The sequence below is a fragment of the Myotis davidii genome, unplaced genomic scaffold (assembly GCF_000327345.1).
Source record: "Myotis davidii unplaced genomic scaffold, ASM32734v1 scaffold479, whole genome shotgun sequence".
Taxonomy (NCBI): Eukaryota; Metazoa; Chordata; class Mammalia; order Chiroptera; family Vespertilionidae; genus Myotis; species Myotis davidii.
In genome coordinates this window covers 392,684-401,527 of record NW_006289825.1, presented here as the reverse complement: position 1 = coordinate 401,527, position 8,844 = coordinate 392,684, and the positions used below count along the sequence as shown (strand labels likewise).

Here is an 8,844-nt window from a genome sequence, read left to right as displayed (position 1 = left end):
CGGAGCGACTCCCGGGTGCCCCCGACGTGCCCGAGTTGGGGGTGCAGCCGGGGCCGCAGAGGCTGCTAGGAGCCGCGTAAACAGAAACCGACCGTTCTAGCCCCTGCTGAGTGCGGGGAAGACTACGCATCAGGGCGATGGGGTAAGTCGAGTCAGGGAGGGCTTCTCGGAGCAGGTACCGTCCGGGCCGGCGTAACCAGCCACGAGGGGTTTTTAGGCCCAGGAAACGTTAAGATTCTGAGGTAGGGCCCAGCCTGGTGTGTCTGCAGAGCGGAACAGAGCCAGCGTGGCCGAAGCGTGGGGATTGGAAGTGAGAGAGGTTGGCCCGGGCCTCGAAGATGGGTGGCAGGAGTGTGTGGTTTCCATTTTCAAGCCTGTGAGGTCCCCAGAAGGCTTAGAACAAAGTGGGTGCGGTGTCTTAAGAAGATCCAGCAGCTGCTGTGGGCAGAACAGAGGGGAGGAGGCTGCTGCTTGCGGCCGGACTGGCAGGGGTGGTGGAAACTAGGTGAATTGGGGGTTAATTTTGTCAGAACATCATTATCTCCTCCCTGCTCAGAAGTGGGGCATGAGGGAAAGTGCCCAGAGGAGATTGCTGGCTTCGGCAGCTGGGAGTGTGGAGGGGCCTTTCATGGCTGGGATAGGGAAACTGAGGGAAAAACGTGTGTGGCGGGTGGAGGAGGGGCCTGTTTTGGCCAAGGCTGATTTGCAAAACCTATGAGAATGCCACCTGATGGGGGAGCCCCAGCTGGCCCCATGGAGGCGGCCTGGATCTGTTGCATGGGGCCATCTGAGTTAGAAATTCTGGAGGATGGGGCTGTCTTTGAAGCTCCTCGCATCCCCATCTCAACTCAGTCCCCTTCCAAGAGCAGCTGCTGTGAATAAACCAGTGAGTGCCTAAGCCTCACTCAGCACACCTGGGTCCCACAGGCCTGGCCGGACCGCAGGGAGGATGCTCTCAGGACCTTCCTTGCCTGCCCTCCTAGCTCCCAGCAAAGACATCTTAGAGGAGAGGGAAGAGGCAGTGAAAATAAGCTGGGAGCCTTGGTCCTTGAACTGGCCTTTTGGCCCCAGGGAAAGTTTCTGAGCTTCAGTTTGCCCATCTGCAAAATGGGTCAGCAGTTCCTATCCCCGGGAGTGTCGGAGGTCAAAGGAAGCCTTGGTTAGGAAAGGGCTTGGCCATCCCAGTGGCAGCCTCATGACTAGGGTGAGATGGGGAAGACTCCAGTGCCAGTGGGAATTCACAGCCCTATGAGCCTCCATTACTTGTTCTGAGAAATGGGAATGGGAGTTCGTAACTGCACCCATCTCCAGACCCAGGGCCATTTGCAGATTGAGTCAGGCATGCAAAGTGTTTAGTTGGCCCAGTGCCTTGGCATGGAGTGAACACTGGCACAGGAGCCGCTAGGATGACTGTAGTTGGTGGGGGTGGGGGGGTGGGGGAGCAGGCCTTGGTTCACTCCTCCCACCTCCCACTACCCCTGGGACACCCACAGGAAAGCAGGCATGGGGGTGGCGAGGCAAGGTTCTCTCTTATCCAGGCACTGCAGGCTGTCCCCTTTCCTGCTGTGGTTGTCTGGAAGTTGCCACAGACCAGGTCCTGCCAGTTTGAGGTCAATGCCCTCAGGCTAGTGACTTCACTTCCTTTGTGCTTCAGTTTCTTCCTTGCAAAATGGGAATAATAATCATCATCACTTCAGAGGTGAGCACATTGTCCAGCTCATAGGCCATAAGCATCTGATAAAATAGAATGCCTGGGGGTAGGGGACCGGAGGAGTGAGCTGATTCAGCCTGGGGAGGGGTCAGGAAAGACTTCTTGGAGGAGGTGGCTGTTGGACTCATTAGTAAGGATGATTAAGAGTTAATGGGAAGAGAGAGAGAAAAAAAGAAGAGTTAATGGGCAGAGACCAGTGAGCTAAGATGTGGAGGGGAGGAACTGCAGGGTACATGGGAGTTGCTGCCTGCAGGAGCCAGCATGGAGGCAGGCACGCTGCGCTGGTCCAGATCATGATGGAGCTGGACCAGGTGGAAGCCTGGCTGTGTGAGAAGTAAGTGGGTGGGTCCAGGGCAGATTTGCAGTTGGATAGGATGCAGAAGCTGCTGCGTGGGAAGCAGGTTCAGGTACAAGTTAGCAGTCTGTTTCTGTGGTGCTACTGGAGGTCCAGGTGGAGGTGAGGTGCGGCTGGGTGCAGGGCAGGCTTTGGAGAAGCAAGCCTGGAGCTTTGGACACATACCCACCTTGGGTGGGGGGTGGAGTTTGGAGAGAGGGCAGAAGGAAACCAGGAGTGGGTGACAAGTCAGAAGCCAAAGGAGCCCTCTCTGGTTTGGCTCAGTGGATAGAGCGTCAGCCTGTGGGCACATGCCCGGGGTGTGGGCTCGATCCCCAGTAGGGGCCTTCAGCAGGCAGCCAATCAATGATTCTCTCTCATCATTGATGTTTCTATCTCTCTCCCTCTCCCTTCTTCTCTGAAATCAATAAAAATATATTTAAAAAATAAAGCCGAAGGAGCAAGGGCTTCAGAAAGGAGAACAAGCCCGCCGGTGTGGCTCAGTGGTTAGCATTGAGTAGGAGGTCACAGTTGGATTCCCCTTTAGGGCACCTACCGGGTTTTCTGGCTGGATCCAGTGGGGGCGTGTGGGAGGCAGCCGATTAGTGATTTCATCATTGCTGTTTCTCTCTCTCCCTTCCTCTCTCTGAAATCACTAAAAAAAATTTTTTTTAAAGGACGAAGCCATGTTTCTCAATCCCCTGCTTCTAATCCCTCCCTTGGCAGGGTCTTACTCCCTTGTTTGCCTTTTCTACACCCCCCCTCCCCCGCAAGCCTTTCAGAATGGGCCTTTTATTGCCACCCCTGAAGCTGCACCTGAATCTGCACCTCAGACCCAATCTGTCTCTGACCGCAGTGGCAAAGAGGAGGCCTTGCTCCTCCCTATCTTGATTTTATACCCTTGTTATATGATGCCCTCGCACCAGTTCCCCACACTGAACCAGCAGGAGTTTGGCTTTCTCCCCGCCCTCCTGGGCTTTCAAAACCATATTTTGGCCCAAGTCCTAGTATGTGTATCTGAGTACGGGTCCCCTGCCAGCCATGCCTGGCTTTATCTCCCTTCCACCTTCATTCAGCCTATACTTCGAAAGTCCCTGCACTGGGAGACAGTGGAGAGTAGTAGTGAACAAAGTAAAATCTCCCCCCTCCCAAGGAACTGATGTTCTGGGAGGACAGAAGCAGGAAGGTGATAAGAGACCTGAAGGATGAGAAGGAGCCAGTCAGATTGGGAATGGGTGGGCATCTGAAGGAAGAGCATTCAGGCAGAGGGACCAGCATGTTCAGAGGTTCTGAGGCAGGACCAGGCCTGGCATGTTAGAGGTAGTGAGGGGGCTGGTGTGGCCGGAGCAGAGTGAGCAAGGGGGAGAGTGGAGCAGATGAAGAGACAGGCTCTCGGGTGCAACAGCAGACCCTGGAGTGTCCTTGCTCCAGGACTGCTTTGCGGTTTGCAGGGAGGGGGTATTGCTTCGGTACTTTGCCCCTTGTGTGCACTGGTCATTCTGCTCTGAAGTCCTGGAACCCTGAAGGCTGAGGGGACTGACCAGAGGGAAGCCCACCCCCTTCTCCCTGCACTTGTGGGCCTCAGCTGACCTGGGAGACCCTGGCGGGGCTAGAGGGAGTGGAGGAAAGTAGCCAGGGGAGGGTAATGATGGGGGATGTGGGGGGCTGGGGCGCCGGCACTGGTGGCTGGCCTGCAGGCCAGGCGGGTTGTACAGGGCTCAGAGCTGGGTGTTAAGGTAGGATGCTCTCAAAAAGGTGATAGGAGCCCTCAGGGACACAAGGATGGCAGGCAGGGGTCTGACTGCGCCTTCAGACCAAGCCCATGGTCACTCCCTTTCCAGGTTGAGGAAAGGACACCCCTCCCCCCTCAACCCACACTCACACACAGACCCTATGAAAGGCCTGGTCATCTGGGCCTGGTGACCCTCCACACTCCCACCCCTCACCCAGATATTCCCCAAACCCCTCTGGCTTCAGAGGCTTTGGACACATGGACCCTGGAACCTTAATCGGAGCCAAGACACACCATGGTTGGGACTATTCCCTCCACCACCCCATCACCCTCCAAAATGGGGATGGGTGCACCTAAGAGCAGCTCCCTCGGGTCCTGGCTCAGCCATGGCAGTGATCCTGGCAGGTGCCATAGGACCACAGTTGGGGCAAGGAGGTCAGGCTAAACTATTGAGATGGCAGGGTACAGGGAGCTTGAGTGACAGGAGAGAGCAGGCAGGACAAGCTCTCGAGATGTCCGCCTCTGAGTCTCATTTCTCCATCTGAGATATTGGTTAGATATTGGCTGTCACTTCCCTACCCTCACCTCGCCTCTTCCCCTTCTCTCCTCTGTTCCAGCCCCATCACTCAGGGCCTTTGCACAAGCTGTTCTAGCTGCCTAGAATGTTCTGTCCCCGTGGCTTCCTTCCTCGCCTCTTTCGTTCAAATATCTTGTCAGAGCGGCCTTCCTGTTTAAAATTGCAGCCCTTACTGATCAACTCCTGGTCCTTTTTCCTTCCTTATTTTTCTCTCTACTACCTGACATCATGAAACAAATTAATAAAATATATGTTGTTTGCCATCTCCACTCCCATCCTCATAGAGCTGAGGTTCTGGATGTGGTGGGAATCCTGTGGTAGTCAGTACCCTGCTGGCCCCCCAGTATATAGCCAGCACCTGGCACACAGTCCGCACCCAATAAATGTTTGTGAAAGGATGACAGGCATCCTGGGTACCTCCTGAGAGGCTTGGCTTGGAAGGGGAGCGACTCGGGGGAGGGTGCGTAGGGTGTCAGGCTCTGGAGACAGGTGGGCTTAGATTCAAATCCCAGCTTTCCACTTTCCAGCCTGTGTCTCAGTTTCCCCATCTGCAAAATACACACTACAGAAACTCCTGGCACTGGACACCTGCTGTAGCTTTCTGGGGGCCTGACTGGAGATTGGAAAAAGCTGGGGGCAAGTCAGACCAGGGAGAGGACACTTAATACATTCCCACATAGTCCTAGGATTTTCAAGACATGTGTTGAGAGTAGGGGGGGTTACTTTAGGTAGTCTGAGCCTCTCTGAGGAGGTCATATATATGTTGTTGTTTTCTCTTCATAGATTGTTTATCTTTTGCTTTTGGATACAAAGGAAACGTTTCATAGACCATTTTCCAGGACAAATGCCATGACCCTTTAGGATGTGAGATAGCTTGTTTCTGATGATCAAGTCCAGTTTCCCCTCCGCTGTGGCGTGCCAGGTTTTCTCAGGCGCTAAGCGCCTCTGGACTGCAAGATTATATGGTGGTTCTTGGAGGAGGGGTCAGGTTGCTCACGCACATGCCTCCTTAATGTAGTTCTTCTCATTGCCAAAGTAGCCATTCTGAATTTTGAAACTTGCCCTTTTTCATACCACAAAATTCACATGACTCTATAGAAGTATTCAAATTGGTGGAGTAGTATGTGTGTATTGGATCTAAGAGCCTCTCTCAGTAGCACAGAGGAAGACCTCTCCCCTGCGGCCTGAGTTGTTCCAGGATTTAAAGCTGGCTCTGAGGGTTCAGGGTTTCCAGAACATCCTCCAGGGTTACAGGAAGAGTATTGATGCAATAAGAGGGATGCTTGCAGTGATGTCTGCACTGAGACAGAAGGGCTGTAACTGTTCACCTGGGTCAGCCATATTCATCCAGGACTCAATTGACATTTTAGAAATAGGTATAAAAACGATGCCTCAGGACCTTCAGAATTTGGCCAGGAATGAATGTCATCTTGTTTTCACTATGTTTTATGCCCACTGTCTGCACATGACACTACAGCTGGCTTTCTCTTAGCGCGTGGGGGACAATCTGAAAATGAATGTACTTGAAGAAAAAAGTGAGCCTTTGAGGCCCTGGCTGATGTGCTCAGTAGTTAGAGCATCAGGCCATGGACCAAAGGGTTGCAGGTTCAATTTCCGGTCAAGGGCACATGCCTGGGTTGTGGGTTCAACCCCCTACCCCAGTCAGAGTGTGTGGGAGGCAACCAATCAATGTGTCTTTCACATCAACGTTTCTCTCCCCTCTCCCTCTCCACTCTCTCTAAAAACAAATGGAATTAGGGGGGAAAAGTGAGCCTTTGGAAGGAGATTGGTGGGTGTGTAATCACACAGGTGGGGCAGGGATGGGAGAAGTGGGGAGGATTGAGACGAGCTAAGTTGCTTTCCGAGGTCCAGATGTCTGCAACCAATCAGCGTCTCAGCTTAGCCTTTTTTCTTTCAGTCTTTGGTGGTCCTGTGTCAGGTGCTGTGTCAGGTGCTGAGGACATGGAGAGGTCAGGCCCCATCACCAGGCTACTGGGGAAGAGACAGAGTTGCCCCAAAATTTCTGAGAAAGGTGGTAGGAGAAGCCACGGTAAGGGCCCCTAGCCCAGTGTGAGGGCATCTGGCAGGCTTCCTGGAAGAAGTGTGTAGAACATTCTTGAAGAACCAGAGGGATTTGGCAGGCAGAAAGGGAGGGCATTATTGGTGGGGGAGATGGGGACCCATACTACTCCACCAATCTAAGTACTCCTATAGAGTCATGTGAATTTTGTGGTGTAAAAAAGGCAACAGTTTCAAAATTCAGAATGACGACTTTGGCAACTAGAAGAACTACATTCATTCATGCAAAGGCCTAAAGATGTGCCTGAGTGCATAAAGCCAGGTCGGTGGGAGCACTTACAGGGTTTAAAGCTGAGGAGGGTCTGATATGCATGGTAGAAGGATGGCATGGATGCTGATGGAGGGTGGTGGCCGAGGCAAAACCCTAGGCAGGGAGAGCTGGGCAGAGGCCACAATGATTGTGATGGCGAGATGAGGCCTCAGCAGAGCAGGGAATTCCTCACAGTAACTAGGGATATGGGTACAATTGCAGGACTTGATGAGTAGCTGAGTGTCCCGGGGGTGTGGAGGGGCCTGGGGTGGAAGGTGGGATCTTGGCCAAGAAGCCTCAGGAGAAAGAAAGCATGTTCAGTGGGTGAGGGTGACTTGAGTGTGACAGAGCTAAAAGCCCACACACAACTTTATTTCAAATATTGTATTTTTCAGTTTTAGAATTTCTATTGGTTCATTTTTATAGTTTCTGCTTCTCTGCTGAGGTGTCTTATTTGTTCATTCATTAGGAGGTCATTTTTCTTCACATCCTTGACTATACTAAGTATAATAGCTGCTTCAAAGTCCTTATTTGCTCATTACAACATCTGGGTTACCTCAGGGTCAGTCCCCGTTGATTTTCTTCTTTCTTGAGTATGGGTCATGTTTTCCTGTTTCTTCATGTGGCAAGGATTTTGGATTGTATTTGGACATTGTGAAAGATACGTTGCTGAGACTCTGGATTCTGTTGTTCCTCTGAAGACCATTGATTTTTTTTTTTTTTAATTTTATCAGGCAATTAACCTATCTGGTTTCAAGCTCCAAAGTCTGTTTTGACACGGTGGTGACAGGTGAAATTTCACCCTTTCTTTTTAGCCTCAGTTGGGCTGGTTGGAGTCTGCCCGGTACATGTATGGTTCAGGTTTTACAGTTTTTGTATAGAACCTGGAGCTGCTTTTTTTTTTTTTGTCTCATTTTTTTTTACATAGTCCATCTATTGTTGAGCTGTCATGGTCTCTGTGGGCTCTGTCTTCTCATTTTTCAAGCCAGTTTCTATTTCCAGTAAATAACAATAAAAAATGGGAAACTCATCGCATACTGTTCCCTGGTTCCAGGTGTGGACTCCCATCCACCTTCTCCATTAATGGGTCACTCTCGAGCAGTGCTGCGCAGGAGGACTGTGTGCCCGAGGAGAATGTTCCCTGTTTGCACTGCCCGTGGAGTAGACATGTTTCTGGTGCAACTGAGGAACTGAATTTTAAATTATATTTAATTTTTAATTTTAATTAATTGAAATGTAAATAGTCACATATTAAGGCTAGTGGCTCCCACATTGGACATTGCAGCACCAGAGCATTCGGGTACAGTAAGTCCTCACTTAACATTGATCGGTTCTGTGACTTTAAGTGAAATGACAAATACCAAAGCCAATTTACCAAAGCCTAATTGATGTAAACAGAGTTAAGTTCCTACAGCATTTCATCAACATTATACTGAAATGACATTGTTTGAGGACTTGCTATGGTTGTTTTTTAATATTTACTCTAGCATTTGTCATCTCTAAGAGGACTGGCCTGATGTGGCTAACTCCACTGTTACCAGAAGCAGAAGTCTTGGTGGTTGTCCGTTTCATAATCTACGTGTCAGACCATCAGTGTGTCTCTGCTTTTATTTTTTTAGTTCGATGATCCTCCCAAGTCAGTGAACATAGCTTGTCCTCTTCTTCTCCCCTCCCTTGATAATTTTTTTAAATTACAAAATGTTTTTAATTGTGGTAAAATACATATAACAAAAATTGACCATTTTGGCCATGTCTAAGTGCACAGTTCAGTATTGTTGAGATGTTCACATTGTTATGCAACCTATCTCCACAACTTTTTCATCTTGCAAAACTGAAACTCTTATCACATTAAACAATAACTTCCCATTGCTTTGACTCCCCTAAGGACCTCCTGTATGGTGTCCTGTAGTATTTGTCGTTTCGTGATTGGCTTATTGTCCTCAAGGTTCATAATGTCCTCAAGGTACATCCATGTGTCTTCCCTCTTTTAAACGCATACCTAATATTTCATCGTGTGGAATGCTGAGGCTCCTGATTCCCCAATGTTGGACGTCAAAGTTCCTTCCAATTTTCACTGGAAGGGCAAGAGGGAGGCTCTGAAGGGGCACAAGGAAACTTAGGAAGTGATGGTGACCCTTGAACAATACAGAGTCAGGGACCC

At 50.4% G+C, this 8,844-nt stretch overlaps 1 protein-coding gene across 1 annotated transcript in view; it reads left to right on the top strand.

Annotated features, from left to right (window-relative positions):
* The first annotated feature begins 6 nt into the window (after positions 1 to 6).
* Positions 7 to 8,844, top strand: part of CERS4 (ceramide synthase 4) — a 24,768-nt gene continuing 15,930 nt past the window's right edge. The window contains exon 1 of the mRNA XM_006762676.2: positions 7 to 142. The gene's annotated coding sequence lies outside the window, so the exon portion shown is untranslated. The remainder of the gene's footprint in view (positions 143 to 8,844) is intronic.